The following is a 20,791-nucleotide window of genomic DNA, read 5'->3' as shown; positions in this document are numbered from 1 at the left end:
ACTCGGTAGAGTCTAAATTTCTTGGTTAACATTGTTAACTATACAATAAGCTCAGTAGCTATTGGCTATCTAAATAAGTGTCTGTCACTAATAAACAAACTTGACTATAATGTCAACAAATATGACCAACCTGATTGCAATTAAAACACATGATAGGTAACTTACCTTTAAATTTTCCTTTACCTCTATGAAATCTCCTTTCTAGTAGTGCTTCAAGTTGTTCTACATCCTCCTCATCTATATCATTGTCATTGGAAACATATTTTACCTTCTTCTTCTTCTTCTTCTCATTAGGTTCCTTCAATGACAACTTAGCTTTGAAAGTAGATTCAACATTGTTAGATTTCAAGTTATCAAAATTAGATAGCTCAAAAGAAGTGAGCATACCTACCAAACCTTCAAGAGTCATATTAGAACCTAGTATACATCTTAGTTCTTGTATTATAGAAGCTCTAATAGCATAGATGGGTAGCAGTGTTCTCAAAAAGTTTCTTAAAATAGTTTCATCATATATCTTACTAGTATATCCTCTTATTTCTTTAACATCTTTTATCCTAGATAAATATTGAGAAACATTCTCACCTTCATGCATTCTCATATCATTGACCTTACCTCTAAGACTTTTAGATTTGGCTTTGAAAAATTTTGTGTCACCTCCATAGATGGTGTGAAGGGCATCCCACATTTTATTTTTTCACTATCACAACCCTTGATATCATTGAATTCGATATAACTTAGGGTAGAGGAAATCTCCAACATTACCAGATTCTATTCTTTCTTCATTTTTAGATCATTAGCAATTAGGGCTCCAACAAGATTGACATGCTTAGTATCAATGGTAGATTGTGCATGATCTCCAAGACCTCCTAGGTGTAACTTCATTAGAATTTTCCATGCAAGAGAGTTATCTCTATTAAGCTTGGGTACCTCTCTTTTTGACATCTTGATCTTTTTCTTCTAGTACCTTCAAACTAATCCTCTTAAGTAGATGGTTCTGATACCAATTGTTGGAATTCTTTAGAACAAATGAGAGGGGGGGTTAATTAGTTATCGAAGGTCCAGATGTAAAAATAAATTCATAGTTTAGTGAACCAATATCCATAAAACATATTCATCAAACACGCATCTATTAGATCATACAATCACTTTAACCTATAGGTTACTATCAAATCAACTTTGTAGAAATGTAAGTATTAAACATAACAAATTTAATAATACATTTCACAATGATTTTATGTGGAAGCCCAATTAGGGAAAAACCACTAGTAAAATGCTACTCATTCTCACTCTTTTAAAGTGATGCCCTGTGAAAGGCCAACCCTATTAAAGGTTATAATGGAGACTATTAAATGTGACCTGGTTAAAGGATTTTGATCACTATGTTAGGAGTGAGCCTTGTTCAAGGACTTTAGATCATTCACTTGGAATGTCACTTGGTTAAAGGATTTATAAATGACTATTAGGTCAACCTTAACCCAAAGGATTTACCCTAGATTGGGATAATGCTTAGAAAGTAATAATAATGTTTAATCTAATAACAACTTAAAACACACTTTGCAGATTATAAATCTCTATTTGTGTCCTCCATTCTACTTGGCTCTCACACCCTTTAGCTCTAATAGCTTGTTCACCCTTCAAGAATCCATACCCTTAAGCCTTCTTTCTTTCTTTGCCAATAGCAGTCTCTTCTATTTGGTCACTGAATGAAGCAATACCTTAGACTCCTTGTCTTCCTTAGGTTTTCACACATGATAACCTTTTCTTCTGACCAGCCATCTCTATAAATAGAAAAATAAGATCTTGTAGTGATGTGGAGCCTAATGAGACTCAGAGGTTTATTCAACATAGTTTTCCTCTAGATTATTTCTATGGGGGTTTTTGGGGTAGCACCCTTACAATGCCCCTATGGGGTCCTAGGGCAATTTTCAGGGGCAGTTCCCTCGAAGCTAAAGATAACCTTATATTATAAAAGGTGTAGGCTAATATTTTTCTATTATTCTATCCCTAATTTTGTAAGAGGAAAAAATATTGTATAAAAAGGCTTAGGGTTAGGGATTTTCATAATGTGTGATATGAAAATTGGTTCTTGTGGCAGTATTGAGCTATAAGGGATTATAGATTGTAATCAAGTTGTAATCAGTGGATCATAATAATTTTGGACTCACTATTAGTGGGCGTAGCCTAGGGATTGGGTGAATCACATTAAAACTTGGTGTATTTTGTTCTCTTTTATGTGATCTACTATTTTTTGGTATTAGTTATATTTGTATGTGACTATTATTTCTATCTAAGGTTAATCCTAGCAAGTGGTATCAGAGCCAGGTTGTCATCATCATTTTTTTCTAAGCCAGACCATTGTTATTTTTTTTGGCAATCCTCTGTAAGAAAGTCTCACGGTTGAGTGGGAGCTATGACAAATGAGGGTAAGCTAAAGGTGGAGAATTTTAATAGGTAGAACTTTCAATTATGGAAGATACAAATGGAAGACTATCTTTATCAGAAGGACTTATGGAAACCATTGCAAGGAAAATCCAAGAAATAGGGAACTATGTAAAATGAGGACTAGGAGATTTTAGATAGAAATGCACTTGGAAGCATTCAATTATGCTTGGCACCATCATTGACATTTAACATTACAAAAGTGAAGATGATAGAAGAGTTGATAGAAACCCTAGCAAAACTATATGAAAATTCCTCCACTTCAAACAAGGTATTTCTCATAAAGTTTTTATTTAATATGAAAATGGTAGAAGGTGGATCTGTTGTAGATCATTTAAATGAGTTTAATACTGTTACTAGTCAGTTATCTTTTTTGGTTATTAATTTTGATGAAGAAATTAGGGCTATTTTGATTTTGCGTTCTTTGCCTAAAAGATGGAATGACTTGGTAATGGTTGTGAGTAATTCTATTTTTGGATCTAATACACTAAAATTTGATGATGTGATCAGTATTATTTTGAGTGAGGAAACTTGTAGGAAATCCTCAAGTGGAACTACATTAAGAAGTTCTTTGAATGCACAAATTAGAGACAAAATGGCTGAGAGAGGAAATAATTCTAGAAATCATAAGAAATCAAGAGGAAAGTCAAAGGGGAAGAGGTCTCAATCCAGAGGACCAAGAGATTGCTAGTACTATGGTAAAATAGGGCATAAGAAGAAAAATTGTTGGACTCAAAAGAACAATGAAGGAGATAAACTAGAAGGGAACAATGAGGCAAATGTGGTAAGTAACAAATTCGAAGAGGATGCTTTGATTCTATCTTTATAAAATGTTTATGATTCATGGGTTTTAGATTCTAGTGCTTAATTTCATGCTACACCTCATAGAGGTTATTTTATTGATTATGTCCAAGGAGATTTTGGGATTGTTTATTTGGAGGATAATGAACCCTGTTAGATTGTTGGAAAAAGAAAAGTTAAGATTAAGTTGCAAAATGGGAATTAATGGCAACTACATAAGGTAAGACATGTTCCAAGGCTAAGTAAGAATTTAATTTCAGGAGGGCAACTCAGTGATGATAGTTGTGTAGTTACTTTTAATGATAAAAATTGGAAGGTTTCGAAAGGTTCCCTATAGTAGAAAAAGGTGTGAAAGTAGGAACATTATATCTTTGTATAGATTATCTTGTTCCTTCTACTTTGATTGTTTTAGAGAAAAATGAATTTTCAGGAATAATTGTTGTAGTTGGGCAAGGAGAACAAATAGCTAATGTAGAGTCTAATACAACATTGTGGTAGAATAGACTTGGGCACATGAGTGAGAAAGGTATGAAAGTACTTCATTCAAAGATAATTTTAGTAGGTTTGAAATGTGTCAATATGGATTTTTGTGAAAGTTGTATGTATGGAGAACAAAAGAGAGTGAGTTTTGTGAAGACTGGGAAGGAAAATAAAAGTGACAAATTTGAACTTGTGCATACAAATGTACGGGGACCATCTCAGGTATCTTCCCTTAATGGCTCTTATTATTATGTTACATTTATTGATGATACAACTAGAGAAGTATGGGTTTATTTCCTTAGAAAAAAATCTAATGTATTTCAAAATTTTAAGAAATGGAAATGCTTGGTAGAAAATGAGGTTAGAAAGAAATTAAAATGTCTTAGATATGATAATAGTGGTGAGTATTGTAGACATATTTTTGAAAATTATTTCTTTGCTAATAGTACTCATAGACAAAAAACTATTCCAAGGACTCCACAAGAAAAAAGGAGTGGTTGAATGCATGAATAGGATTATAATGGCATGTGCAAAAAGCATGAGGTTATATGCAGGGTTGCACTTAAACATGTGGGTGGAGGCTATCAATATTGTTGTATATTTGATTAATAGAGGTTTGTCTACTTCTTTAGGTTGTGGTATTCTAGAGGAAGCATGGATTGGTAAGAAGGTGAGTTATTCTTTTCTCAAAACCATCAGTTGTGCAACATTCTCTCATATAAATTATGAAAATAGAACCAAGCTGGAAGCTAAGTCAAAGAAATATGTATTTTTTGGATATGAAACTAATGAATTTGGTTATAGGCCTTGGGATTTTAAAAATAATAAAACTTTAAGAAGTAAGAATATCATATTCAATGAGAAAGTGTTGTACAAATATCTATTGCAGCAACATGAGAAGCAAGAAAATGATTATGTAGTGCTAAATGATACTCCAAAAGTTGATGTTCTAGTAGTTCCTCATGATCTAAAACAACCACAACAACAAATACCACACACCTTAGTAAATATTAGATGGTCAACAAGGATAAGTAGACTACCAAAAAGATTTTATCCTTCCTTGTACTTTGTTTTGCTTATTGAAATTGGTGAACTTGAATGTTATGATGAAGCTGTATAGGTGGATACTAAGATTCAGTTGGATTTTGCAATGAAAGATGAAATGGATGCAAGTTTCCTATAGGTAAAAAGGCTTTGTAGAATAAGTGAATTTACAAGTTAAAACAAGAGGATGGAGGTAAGAAATGATTTAAAGTAGGGTTAGTTGTAAAAGGAATTGTATAGAAAAATGAATTGATTTTGATGAGATATTCTCTCTTGTTGTTAAAATGACTTCTATTCACACTGTTTTAAGTATTGTGGCTATTGAAAATTTTCATTTAGAGTATCTTGATGTTAAAACAACCTTCCTTCATGGTGATTTACATAAAGAGATATATATGGCACAACCATAGGGATTTGAGGTCAAAGGTAAGGAGAACTTAGTGTGCAGATTGAAGAAAAATTTATATGGCTTGAAACAAACACCTCGACAATTGTATCTAAAATTTGACAGGTTTATGGATGAGCATGGATATAGCAGGTGTCATTCAAATCATTGTTTTTATTTTAAGAGGTTGGATGATGATAATTATATTATTTTATGTTTATATGTTGATGATATGCTTATAACTAGGTCTAACATGGATTACATTAAGGGGCTAAAATGCCAATTAGCACATGCATTTGCTATGAAGGATTTGGGTGTAGCAAAACAAATCCTTGGTATGAAGATTTGTAGAGATAGGAAGAACAAAAAGTTGAGATTATCTCAGGATGATTATATTGAGAAGGTGTTGCAACATTTCTCTATGGAGAATGCTAAAGTTGTCAGCATACCTTTACCTAGTCATTTGAAGTTGACTAAGGAGATGTTTCCCAAGACACAAGAAGAGGAGGATAAGATGTCTAAGGTAACCTATGCTTCAACTATAGGAAGCTTAATGTATGTTATGGTATATACTAGGCCAAATATTACACATGCAATGGGAGTCATTAGCAAGTATATGAGTCATCTAGGAACTAAGCATTGGAATACAATTAAATAAATTCTTAGGAATTTGAGAGGAAAATCTGGTAAGTGTTTACACTTTGGGGGCTCTACTACTCCTTTACAGGGATATGTTGGCTCAAATTTGGCAAGGGATATTGATACCAAGTGGAGTACTATAGGTTATGTATTTACTGTTGGTAGGGTAGCAATGAGCTAGGTTTCTCAATTACAACAGGTTAATGTTGCATCCACTATAGAGGTAGAGTATGTTGCTGCTACAGAGGTAGCCAAGTAGATGATATTCATTTAGTTCTTTCTAGAAGAATTTGAACACCCATAAAGGGATAATTATTTATTCATAGATAGCTAGAGTGCCATTCATCTTGCAAAGAATTCAGCTCTACATTCAAAGACAAAACACATATAGTTTCGGTACCATTTCATTTGGTCAGTTTTGGATGATGGACAGTTAAAGATGGAGAAGATACATACAAATGATAATCTAGCAGATATGTTTACTATTGAGATCAGAGTGAAAAAGATCATTGTTGAGGGAGATTGTTGTGATTAGATTACAAGAACGAGATTGTTAAAGAAGATTGTATGTTTCAATCATTGTTTTGTCACTGATGTCAAACCTGCTATTTTTTGGTAAGATAACTACTTATACGATTCAAGTACTATCACTTAGTTGATTGATGAAGAGGATTTGATCAAAAGATGTAACAATTACACCTATAGGAAAGGTTGAGTTATGATTATGTAATGAAGTACAAGAATTAGTTAAGACAGTGATAACATGATTTATTGATAATCTACTTAAGGTTACAAAGGTTGGTTATACTAAAAAAATTTAGAAGAACAAGTTACACAAAGGTTGTCTACCAAGCTTGACTAAGTGAAGAGTAGGTGTTGAGAAAAGTTAGTGCAAGCTGAGTAGAAGATTAGTTGAAGTCAAGTAAAAGTTTATTCTAGTATATGAAGCAAAATAGTGGATGCTGAGTAAAGTTTAGTTGATACCAAGCACTAGTAAACTTTAGTTCGTGCTGAGTGATTTCATAGAGGATGTTAAGTAACATAGTATGTGTCCAGCATCAGAAGCCAAATAATGTCGAGTGGTTGAATTATTTAAAAGATATGAATTTGATGGATCTGAGCCAACAAGTTTGTTTTCTTGGAATTTGTGAACTAGATAGAAGATAAGGTTGATGATATAGTGGCATAGAATTCAAGGTAAACCATTTTTAGGTGAATTCAAGGAGGATTCAAAGAGAAGTTTCGAGAATAAATATGGAATGTGAGATAGATCCATTGTATCCTACCCAATCCATCCTAACACTAAATTAGATGATGGAAAATGAGCAGGAAGAAGGATCTCAATTTCCTATTTATAAGAATGATTTGTCAAAAGCAAAAGTGGTTATGTGTGAGAACTTAGGGAGGACAAGGAGTCAAGGGTTTTTGCTTTATCAAGTGACCTGAGAGAAGAGAATTGTATTGGCATGTTAAGCAAGAAGGCTTAAGGATATGAATGCTTGAAGGGTGAACAAGCTACTAGAATTGCAATGTATGAAGGCCAAGAAAAATTGATGACTAAATAGAGATCTATAATCTACAAATGAAGTTGTAAGTTGTTATCAGATCAAGCCCTATTATTACTCTCTAACAATTGTATCAGTCTAGGTTAAATCCTTTGGATTAAAGTTGACCTAATAGTCATTTTTAAATCCTTTAACCAGGTGACATTCCAAGTAAATGGTCTAAAGTCCTCTAACAAGGCTCACTCCTAATACAATGATTGAAATCTTTTAACATGGTCACATTTAACAGTGTCTATTGTAACCTATAATAGGGTTGGCCTTTCATAGGGCATCACTTCAGAAGAGTGAAAAAGAGTCACATGTTACTAGTGGTTTTTTCCAAATCGGGTTTCCACATAAATCATTGTGTCAAGTGTGTTGATGAATCTATTATGTTTCATGTTTATATTTTGTAAGTTGATTTGACAGTAACCTACAAGTTTTAAGTGATTGTATATACTTATGGATACATACATAACGATAAATATTTTATGGGTTCACTAGGTTGTGAATTTTTTTTTCAATAAATTTGGACCTTAAATTATTGATTCACCCCCTCCCCCTTAGTTATTCTAAAAGTGTTCCAATAGTTTACAAAGGTAGTGAGAAGGGAGAAGCTAAACTCCTCTTTAGCTTTAGTTAGTCTTCTAGACTGGATAGAGTAAAAGAATAGCTAAGTCCACGGTGGTTTAATATTCCTGTGGGAGCTACAAGTTTAGTAGTGCTATGATTAGTCTCCAAGTGAGAGGTTATTATTGTGGAGTCTGATTAGTCTCCAAGTGGAAGATTGTTGTGATGTAGAGCCTAATCAAACTTAGAGGTTTATTCGACATGATTTCCCTCCAAATTATTTGTATGGGGGTTTGGGGACAATGCTCTTGTGGGGTCCTAGGGTAGCACCCCAGGTGCGCTCTCTATCATAGTACATGGTGGGGTCAAGGGGCAATGTCTCTACAAGGGTTTTTGGGGGAATCACCCCCAATGCCAAAAATGACCTTATATTGTAAAAGGTGTGGACTACTATTTTTCTATTATTCTATCCCTAATTTTTTAACTAGCAAAAAACTTGTATAAAAAGGTGTAGGGTTAGGGATTTTCATAATGTATGATGCAAAAATTGGTTTTTGTGGCAGTATTGAGCTATAAGGGATTATGAATTGTAATCAAGATGTAATCATTGGATTATAATAATATTGGACTCACTATTGGTGGACATAGCTTAGGGATTGGGTGAACCATGCTAAATTTTGGTGTCTTGTGTTCTCTCTTATGTGATCTACTATTTTTTGGTATTGGTTATATTTGCATGTAATTGCTATTTCTCTCTGAGGTTAATCCTAATAGATCTTTTGTTGTTCACCCTCAATCGTCCATTTTAGGGTTAGGTAGAATTAGGTAAGATTCAATGAATCTACCTATCTTTTCATTTTATTCCCTTTTAGAAACTTCTTGTACAATCCTCTTTGAATTCTCCTAAAAATGATTTACCATGAATTCTGTACCACCAATTCATCAAGTTTATCTTCCACACACTTCACAAAATTCAAGGAAATAAAATAGTCATCTTAGATTCATCAAATCCATGATTAAACATGAATACTAGCACTCGGTATCAATATGTTGTCACTTGGCCTCTATACTATTCTTCCACTTGTCATCCACTATATAACATAGGAAACACTAAAGTTTACTAGTGCTTGACATCAACTAAACTTTACTCATATTACACTATATCACTTGTCATACACTCAACTTTGACTTTTCTCAGCACCAACTAATTTTGTACTCATCTTGCACTTAGTTTGCTAGGTACCTAGTATCCCCTCAATCAAGCTTGGTAGACTCAATTATTCTTACTTGTTCTTTTAGACTTAATCAGTGTATCCATCCTTTGGAAACTTAAGTAGATAGTCAATGCACTATATCATCACTATCTTAATTGATCATTGTACTCCTTTTTCATACCATAACTCAACCTTATTGATCATTGTACTCCTTTTTCATACCATAACTCAACCTTGCCTCTAGGTACTATTGTTATTTGATTTGATCAAAACCTCCTCATTGATCAAACAAATGATAGTACTCAAATCAACTAAGCAATTGTCTTACCAGCAAGTAGTAGGTTTGACATCAGTGACAAAAAAATGATTGAAACACATTCTCATACTTGTATCAATCTATTTTCAAAAATCACTAGTGCATTTCCCCTTAGCTTTCAACCAAAAATTTTGACCAAAGGCCATATTGGCCTATGAATTTTTTTATTATTATTTTTTATGAGTGAATTGGTCAAAATTTTGACCAAAATTCATAATAAAAAAGGAAAATCAAAAAATCATTTATTCTTTGGGGAGTTTGTTGTTTGGTCTATGTGGGTGGATAAATGATTTCATTTTAGGAGGAAGTGTTTTGTGAGATTGAGCTAGGTTTGTGATTTTCAGTTCTAAGGAAGAAGGTCATGTAGGGAAATCTTTGGTTTGTTGTTTCTTTTTCTTCTCAAAGCTTATGATTGCACCTTTAACAAGAAAAAGATGTTATGATTGCATGCCCCAACCACATGTAATTTTTTACTATTCCCAAAGAGTAAGCCCATGAGGTCTCCTCATTATAGAAGCCACTAGTGTCTCTCCCATGACACAAGGGTAGCAATACAAATAATACTCAATTCATTTATTCTAAACTATTTTTTTTTTAAATTAATGGTTACTCTATAATGATAGGTATCCAAATACACCTGGGATATGGAGCCAGGATTAGGTGGAGGTATGAAGCCCTATTGTGAATGCTATGCATGAGAAATGAGGTTTTTTCTTTTGCCAAATTTGTCACATTGGAAGGGCTTCACACGTGGGTAAGTGCTTTTACCATTTTCAAACTAATGCTTCTTACATACTTGAGTTATTTGTTTTTCCATTTTAAAACAATTTCAATCTGTTTAGCTACATTTAATGAATTTTTTAATGATGAATGACATCTGAAATGAGAGCAAGGCAAAAGCAACTTGTGTAGATTCTAGTGACATAGATTTGTTACCTTATGTTATGTGGATTAATACTAAATAAATTATACATATTTTCTAGAAGGTCTTGTCTGATATTAATAATCATGCAAAATGTAGAAATAGAGTATCTTTTGATTCATTATATCTACTTTTGAACTCATTTCTTTACAGATTTCTAAAGCTCTATCAGCCTTTCCTAAAGCAAACATACATGATAGTGGCATGAATAAGGATATCATCAACAAGGCCCCTGTTCACCATCTATTTAATGCTTTCTGAGCAATTTTAAGCTTGTCTTTCTCTCATATTCCTACAAAGATAATGCAATGGAAGTAAACATCTTCATGACTACCTTTTTATTCAAAATTTTCATGCCTCTTCTAAATCCTAATCCCCTCTTATATGTCTTGCATGTATAGCTATAAAATATCCAAGAGTGGTACTAGAATATGGCATGGATCTTGACAAAACATAGATCCATATATCGGGTTAAAGAATAAAGTTTGAAACCTTACAAAAAATGCATACACAAACATCAGAGAAACCTTGCAAAAAATGGTAGGAAAAAGGCAATAATTAAATTGTTAAAAATGAAATTTTAGTTGTAAAAATAGAAACCATTACCCATTATTTCAATTAGTTTCTTCCTTGTCATATACTTCCCCAGGCTTGCAAAATTCCTGGACAAGAACAATTAACTAAACATAGCAAAAGCTATCTCTAAACCATCTTGTTCCAAAGATTGCAAACAATTTCCATGGAACCTCTCTTGTAGTAAAGATTAATAACAATATTGTATGTGGAGTGATCCATTTGAAAATTGATGTCTACTTCTTCATTTAAGAGGTAATATTCTTCGCATCATTTCCCTTTATCATGTAGCTTACAGTTGATTATAGTTAATTATCTTGCACCCATGTCCTAATCATGTGGATCAAATTATCTATTCAATTTGTGTTGCAATTTTCACCATCTTCAATATATTTAATACTTTCAAGCATAAGGATCTTCCTGATCAAATAATTGGTATAATGATGTTTTCCTCTAAAAGATAGTTATTATTGGCTACAATGAAATATTCTAAAGTGAGTAGTTTATGAACCATCATCTTTTCATCCCTTACTGATAGTTCCTCTTGTTGGATTGTGAATTATGTATGGGAATATTTAGCATTAATAGGAGCACGATTTGATTGGGCAGAGATGGTTGCAACTAGTCTTGTGACTCATTATGTTCTAAATAAGGTATTGACTTAAATTTTGATGTTTCTATTCCTTAAATAGTTATAAAAGAGCTTTAGATATCTAAAGGTACTTCCTTCCCCTTTTCATGTTACTCTTTGCACAATCAAGAGTTTCCTTGCTTAATTTAGTTTGGTTTCTCTAGACCCAAGATGCTCCAATTCAATAATCATATCTTCATCCCTTACTTGAGTAATTTCTTCCTCTTCAAGTTCTATAATTTGTGCAATGAGAAATTATTTCTCTAAAGTCACCTATTCCTCATTCAACAACTCTTTTGCAAACCTTTCAAGTAGATCACTCAACACTTCATTGCATAGACATTCAACAGATGGATTAATATTTTTACTTGTAGCTCCCTCAATATTGGCTTTTAGCTTTTCCTCCTCAGCTATCCTTATCTCATTACAATTGTTAACTTCTATATTAGATTGTGTACTTATTTTTAACATGAATGTTTTGGATTACACCCAGTGATCCATCATTAGGATGCATATAAGAGAGGCTAATTAGATTATGTGTGGATCCCTATGTCATCATGTATTACTTTTGGCTCAATAGAATGTGCCTTAACCCCATTTTCTACTATCTCTCCATCATTTGCTTCCATGATTCTAGGTTCCTCTCTATTCTAATGAATCTTAGAGGGATTCCTAGCAATATTACTATTCATTTTTCCAAGATCATCCTAGCAAATGCAACCATAATTATGATTGGATGAATGGATTTGAGTCTTTTCTTTTCCTTTGTTCTTTGATTTCTTATTGATCATTCTTGTATACTCTTTAATTCAATCTCAATTTTTTTTACTCTTAGTTTTCATCTTCCTACTTGACTTGTGCCCCTTTTTAGTTCTATACACTTGAAATTATCCTCTTAATTTAATGGCTCTGTCCACTTTCTTCTCATTCTAACCAACTTGATCACATTGTCCATATATATTTATCATAGAAATGTCCATTAGATTATCTTGCATTATCATATCAAATTGTGAAAATAGATAATGCAAGAAGTTGATTTGTCCTTACACCAATATACATATCCTCAAATCACATGATAGTGAACAAAGATTCAAAACTTTCTTGTTATAGGTATCTCTTTAGTTCATCTATGATGCTCCTACATTAAATGTACCCAATACAAATGTTTGTGAATGTAAGCTCACAAACTAGAGTTGACCAATGGAAGGCCAATAGAACTACTCATACAAGTTGTAAAAAACTTGCAACATAATCCCTTGTTGAAACTAGTACCTAAAGTTTACTTCTTGTTCTTCCTCTTTCAATGTCTTTGTGGAGCATTCATTGTCTTCTTGGAGCATTCATTGTCTTCATCCAATAAATTTTCTCTCTACTTCTCATTCTCCTAGATTTAGGCATAGCATAGCTTGAGTTAATCCAAAAAATGCACCTTTTTCTTTTTGTCTTTCATTGATTTGCATCTTCAGTGTGTAAATTTGTTCTTCCAAACACTTTCTCCATTTCTTTCCTCTTCCTTGGATTTTGATTTACCACAAGTTGACAACCTATAGCATTCCCCACAATTCTACCAAAAAATATGTAACATATTCACATTAACCTCTTACTACAAATTTTATTTACTCCTTCGATACATACACTTGCACTACTTCTTTCTTATTCATCTCTTCTAAACGCAAATCCATGCCAACTTGGTCATCCTAATTTTTTTGAAAAAAGTTTACTCATTTCTCATTGGCACAACATCTTCTTTTCTATCACCCATTATTAGTGCCATCTTCATCTCCTACTAAGGTCCCATTATTGTTGTAACTTTTCCTTGCCGTCAAGGTTTGCAACTCCATTCATTTCACAATCACTATTGCAAATTTAAATTTTTCTTTCCTCTTTTACATCTTCAATAAGGGACGCTCTTTCAACCCCACTCTTCTTTTCATCATTTGTTTACAACTTTGAACAAGGGTAAATATACATAAATTAGAGCTTTTAAAAATATTGCCTTTTCGAAGATAAATACATTTAGTGTTGATCCTATTGGTAGCTAGAACCTCTACTGCAGCACAATCGTGCAATGTTCCACTTGTCCTAGTTCAAATATTATTGTGGCTTCAAATGCATTTTTTGTAGTAGATTAGGGAATCTAATTGTCTGTTGTATAAGAGTCATTTACCTTGTAGTCATTCTTTCAACTATTTTTGATGAGTGTTGTAATTCAAATTTTTTTGACATAGATGTTCAGTCCTCTAAGCTAAGTGAGATCTTGAAGCTCCATCTGCCCTTAAGTCCAAGTGATGGATAACTATGTAATAGTTTGATCTTTTTGAAAGTAAGTAATTTGTTGGATCTAGATCCTTCAAGAGTTATCTAAAAAGTGATAATGAGTTTCTTTGTGGTTGAATTGCATTAGCTTTCAACTTTTAAGAAAATGTAAAATTATTATTTAAATGAAGATTCATATTTTCAATATTGAAGCCTCATTCAAGTAGTTTACACATATCTTTATGAGTTTGCTTCCTTGTCAAAGGACCTAGTAAATATTTCTCTTTTTAAAATTAGAAAATCTTTGAATTCATTTCTAAATCAAATGAGGACCTTGTTTTCATTAATCCTTTATTTCATACTTAAAGATAAATGATTGATTGATAATACTAGTACAATTATAATTCTCCATGGAAAAAAGAGATGGTTGATTTAGAGATTAATGCAAGCCTTATTTGGAATAGGGGGTAATGAAAAGGTGGGGATTTCTAGCCTAGCATCTCATGGTTCATCAAAATTCCACTGAAAATCTTGGTCAACTAGTGGCAGACAAGATCATGGAAAGGTATTTTTAACTCTTCTTAATGATACATATCTCCTTTTGATGTTGCTAGTATCCCTTCTCTATCTTTAGTATGGTATATGATATTATGTGATTTTACAATGCTAATCAATTGAAAAATTAAATAGTAGATAGAGTACTTATGCAATTAAATATTAAAATATCATCAGAGTTAAGACTTCAAGTAGGTAGACCACTATGCAACATTGTTGTAGTGTTTTTAATTCATACAACCATTTCTTAATATTATTGTAGGTGATGGAAAAAAAATTATAATTTCTCTCATGTGAATAACACAAATACAAATAAACATCTAGTTATAGATTCCATTTTCATCTAGCTTTATGGTTTACTGAATGGGTGTATTGCATTGCTTTATTTTAAGTATGATCTCATATACACATCCAATCCTAATTTTTTCGAGCCTTTGTCTTACAAGTTTTCTATATAAGATAGTATCCAATCATGCAATGTATTTCTCACCCATGAAAATGTTATGATGCCAATTAGTGTATGCTTTTCTAGATCTCCATCTAAGCTAAAAAAAAATTGTGGACCCTTTGGATCACTAATAACTCAATAGCTAGTTTATTTCTAAGGGCCTGTACTCAAGAATAGAAGAGTTTTAGAAAGAAGAATTAAACGTGTTGGTGTTTTGAAACAACACAATTTTAAATTATCCTGATGAGAACAAGATACATTTAGGCACAGGTAACTCTCATATTTAAAATATCATTTTAGACACTAGGACAACTATAAGGCTGGACCCTTCTTCTATAGATTCTTTATATGGTACCTATTGTCAAATCATACATTGAATCTAAACAAAGTAGATAAAACCTTTATTTATCCTATACTCATGCAATGACAAAGATATGCAGTAACAAATTGGAACTCTATGAAATCTACAAGCTAAGTGAGGGTAACACTTTATAGCTCTTCAACATGAAAGGGAAAAAGATTTGATTAATGATGTTGAGTTCATCAAAACCTCAAATTCGTAGTAGTAAGAACAAGTGATCTTGTAATTGATCAGTGTCTTATCTATTGAGAAATTCCACACATTAAATACATGCATCTATGATATCAATGACATATTTCATACACCTAGATATCAGATTTATCTTATCACCTTGTGAATAAGACAGACATCAATGTTCATAAAGACCTCATTCTCATGAAATATCCTTCTCAAAATAACTAGCAACCCTATCAAACACATCAAGCATTTACTTGGCCCTTTATTCCAACAAAAAAAAAATCAAATATACAACCTTAAGGGGATGCAAATGGGTCTCAGTTCTTTATCCCCAAACCACATAAGATTGCAGATTACTGAGATAGGAGATGAGAATTAGAATGAAACTAAGGAGATTCTGCTCATTTGTATTCATTTCCTTGAAACTATACATTTAGATGCATGAAATTAAAATATAGAAATGCCTAACATATCTAACTATATTATTTTCATCAGTTTTTTTCATATAAGAGAAAATATATTGAAGAAAATGGTGGAATCACAGTGATGAGAACACATCAATACTGAACCCTAGTTTCACAAATATGAGAAAACTCAAGATTGGAACACACATGGTATCACAATAGTGAGCCCTTTTTTTTTAAAACTAGAACCAACCATAACAATGGATGAGAAAGAAGAATATATAGACAAGGAATGAATTCCTAGATCTGATCTAAAGATGACATGTGTCCACTTGAAATTCCATCTTCTGTTGTTATAAAACATCTCTCCTCTTTCTACCCCTGAAATCTGATTTAATTATCATCATTTTTCTAAAACAAACTTGGAAATATATCTTAGGAATGATGAAAACCCTCGTGTCACCAAAATATCTAGAGTGCATCAAGAAATGATGATAGAATCTATATTTAATTGTCTTGGAGGTGACCAAACTTGACCCTAACTACATTTTTACTGTCTTTTACATACATTCAACTCATTACCCTACTAGAAATAAAAATTGAGCTTTGATACCTGAATGCAGTTGCAAATTGGGAATCTTGGAGAAAACCTCAAATAACCTAGACACACAGCTTCCTATGTAAAAACAAACTCTAGAATTAGAAATTTCATTTCTGCTAGTTCTGGTGATATATAATATCACTATATTTTCCTACTGAAAACTTCCAGAATCTAGTTTTGAAAAATATACCCCTATTATGGTTCTCTATAGTCTAAATCTCATTTTTAAAAAAATTTAAAATTTCTCAAAGTTTAAAATATTGCTTTATAACTATTTTAGATTAAAAAATTTCTTAACATGAGCCCTTTTCAAAAATAATTTTTTTTATCATTTTAAATTTTCCCTTCACCATGCATTTTGGGTCAAACCTGGTTGACAAGGCTACTACGTGGCAACATCTTATTGTCAACCTTTGCAGTCTCACTTACAACTAGATGCTACATGGCACCCTCTGATTGGCCGACCTATTACTACCATGTGGTAGCTCCTCATTGGCTCTTGGATTGCTCTGTCACTGCCACCTTACTACTTTGTCAGAGCTTGCCATGTCATCACCATGTGGCACTTCATTATTCACTAGGAGTCACACCTACCATTTCATCATAGACTAGGGCCCATTTCTAGATGGTAGCTAAGTGCTTCCCTACTTTTCTTAACTTTTGTGCATCTCTGGAATGCGAGAAAGTGCTAGTCATCGGATCTCACCACATGGCAAAATTTGAAGCATCTATCTTGAGCTCATTGTTTGCCACATGTTGGTCTGATATTTACTCTTCTTTTTCCATGTCATCACTTGGATTTGTATGTTTGGACATTCAAAATTTCTTAAGTCATCTAGGTCAGGCCCACCATGCAAGCTTTTGCTTTCCAAAAGCACTTGTGTCTTAAGACATGTAGTGTTATGAGGGAGTTAGTATTTAAAAAGATGAAATAATCACCAAAAGAACAATGTGGGATAAAAGTTTTGAGTTTTATTTCAAACTCCATTCTTTTCCTTCATCCATGCTTTGAAAATCACATGCCATTATTAAATTTTTAGATGCCAGTTACTCTTCTTGTCTCCACATTTGAATTGTTAGGTTGTTAGTCTCATATTGGTTTTGACATTTGAGTGTCAACACACTTAACAAAATTCTCAAGATGATCTTGACTATAATACAGAAGTTGAGCTACAGTGTATACTGAGCTAGAGAATTCAATAGGTGCTAAGTGAACTTCAGGTGCTGAGCAATCTTTAGCTATTGACAAAGGTTCAAGTGCTAAGCAAAATATAGATGTTGAGTCACTATAGATGTCGAGTGAAATAGAATTAGTATAGGAGTTGAGTGAGCCAATTTTCCTATATGTGTCAAACATCAACAACTAGTAAGTGTCGAGTAACATAGAATCAACATATGAGCTTGTGTAAACTCAAATGTAAACCATTTTTGGAGCTGACATAGGATGAATCTTGAAGAATCTTTAAGATAAGATTGAATCTTTTGCATTACCTATGCAATCAACATGCAACCAATAAGAAAAATGGAGAAGGCATGCAACCAATAGGAAAAGTAAAAGAAATGAGTGAGAAGAGAAGATTTAATATTGATCATAGATTCATACCTAACATTAAGTCTTCAAAATATTTAAAAGGAGGATGAAGCCCCATGATGTAGGAGAGAGGATATGCACAAAAGAGAAGTATATGAGTGAATTACAGTGAATTGTAGAAGGGTGAAAAGACTTAGTGAAGAATAGAGCAGCATTGTAGAATCTAGTTGATCAAGAATAGAGTATTAGAACCTCATAGAGTGACATATTAGGTCAAGCAATGATCAGAGAAAATAGACTAGAACAAGGATCTAGAATCAATAATAGAGGATTACAAGTTATCAAGTCAAAGTCCTGTTAGAATTGCTTTAAAATAACTGGGGAGGGGGGGTGGGGGGTGAATTAGTTATTCAAGGTCCAAATGTCCTATCCAAACTTTTCACTAAGTGTAGTGAACTTATTCAACCATTTACTCATCCAAGCTTTAACTTATCTAAACAACAAGTTACTGAAAATCAACATGCAAGTATAACACATAAGAAATCAACACATGATGTAGTGATTTACATGGAAACCCAATTTGGGAAAAACCACCAGTAACATGCTACTCAATTCTCATCCTTCTGAAGTGATTCCCTATGAAAGGCCAACCTTATTAAAGGCTTACAACACACTATTAAATGTGACCTTGTTAAAGGATTCAACCACCCTATTAGAAGTGGGCTTGGTTAAAGGACTTTAGAACATTTTCTTGGAATGTCACCCTATTAAAAGATTTATAAATGGCTATTAGGCCAACCTAAGTCCATAAGATTTTTAGATCTAATACAATTGCTAGAGAGTATTAGAAAATCTTGACCTGACTACAACATACAACTTATCTTGTAGAACTTAGATCACTTCTCAGCACATACCCTTGCCTGGCCTTCAATCTCTGCAACTCTTGATAGCTTGCCCTCCTTTCAAGCTTTGTCTCCTTGAGTTTCCATACTCAATGTACCACTGCAATCATCTTTTCATGATCACTCATAGAAGTAGAGCCTCTGTGCTCTTCCTTCTCCTAGATGTCTCCTCCTTGACACCCTTCTAACTACTTCATAGATTTTGGCACTTTAGCGGCAACAACAAGAACAACTCTTTACTTCTTGGTCTATGACTTCTTAAATAGAAGTCTTGGAGTACCATTTCCTACTCGATTGTTCCATTTTTCAATTTCAATTTGCATGGATTAGGTAGGATTCATTGCATCTAACCCATATTCTGTTTCCTCTAGAAAATTTTAGAATAATTCTTTAGAATTTGCCCAAAAATGGTTTACATAGGATTTTGTGCCAACAACTCATTATACTTATCTTCCAACTCATTCACAAAATTTAATGTAACCACTATGTCGGCTTAGATTTGACAAATCTTCATTTTTTGAAATAATGGAGCAGCTCAACACTATTGAAATATTGGTGCTCAACACACACTGTATTACTTGACATCAACTGCATTTTTCCTAATGCTTGGCACCTGAAGATCACTTGGCACCAACTAAATTTTTTTGTATGCTTGGTACTTGATCTTTATTCAACACATAAAGATTACTTAGCACACACTAGAAATATATGTTACTCAGCTTCTCCTAAAAATTTGCTTGGCTTCAACTAACTTGCTTAGCACCTACTAATGATCTTAGCTTAAGCTTTACACTCAATCTTGTTACAACTTCTTTGTCCAATAATTCTAAGTGTGATCAACCTCTGTATCTTTGAGTATGTCATCAATAAATTACTTAAGCATTGTCTTAACTGATCCTTGCACTTCATTACAACATCATAACTCAACCTTTCCCTTAGGTGCTCTTGTTACATCTTGTTGATCAAATCCTCTTCATCAATCAACTAAGTGATAGTACTTGGATCTTATAAGCAGATATCATCCCTAAAAATAGTAGGTTTGACATCAATGACAAAAAAATGATTGAAAACATTCTTTTACAACAATCTCCCTCTTTGATCTTCAACAACAATGAGCTTTTCAATCAGATTTCCAACAATCTCCCTCTTTGGCATTGATGGAAAACCAAACTGATCAACCATCAGACTAAATCATTCAATCACAAGCTTACTAGGTTAGAACAATAAGTCAAATGCCAAAAAAGTAAATTATAACATTACATTTCCTTCTACTATTCTAATTGCTTCATTTCAGCATCTCCCTCTTTGCTATTGTATCCTTGTTATTTGTCTGTCTCCCTCTATATTGCTCAACATCTATTGTTCTGATCAACATCTTACAACTTCTCCTTCTATCTTCTTTGAAACATCTTCATCATCTTTTTTGATTCTTTGTCTTCAATAGTTGTTGATCAGTTGTTTTCTTAATCTCCTTCTTTGACAACAATGCCAAAGACATATTAGCATCTTGATATACAAATGTAGCTCTTACAAGTTCATTCAATTTCTCCCTCTATCACCTTTCTTGTGATTGATTTGGAATTTCAGCATTTCTACTACTTTAGACATGGATCCCAAAGTAAACATCTTCTACATCAATGTATAAAATCTTCAACATTCAGCTCCTTTGATGCAGGGCATACTTACTTTTTGGTTCAAGTAGCCTTAGCTAGGGGTATCACCCCTAACTTACCTCTAAGATACTCAAAATCATCTTTTGATAGTGCTTTTGTGAAGATATCAGCAATTTGTTCCTTTGAGCTAACATATTTCATCTTCACTTGTTTGTCTTTCACCAGCTCTCTTACATAGTGATACTTGATTGCAATATGCTTAGTTTTAGCATGCTTTACTAGATTCTTTGATATATTAATAGCATTTGCATTTTCAAAATAAAGTATCATAGGCTCATTTACTTCTTCCTTCATACCTTGCAGTAAGTGTTTAATCCATACAATA

The sequence above is a fragment of the Cupressus sempervirens genome, chromosome 11 (assembly GCF_028749045.1).
Source record: "Cupressus sempervirens isolate cs-2001-9-10 chromosome 11, ASM2874904v1, whole genome shotgun sequence".
NCBI classification, from domain to species: domain Eukaryota; kingdom Viridiplantae; phylum Streptophyta; class Pinopsida; order Cupressales; family Cupressaceae; genus Cupressus; species Cupressus sempervirens.
The sequence above is the reverse complement of the archived record's forward strand: the minus strand, read 5'-3'. Positions refer to the sequence as shown.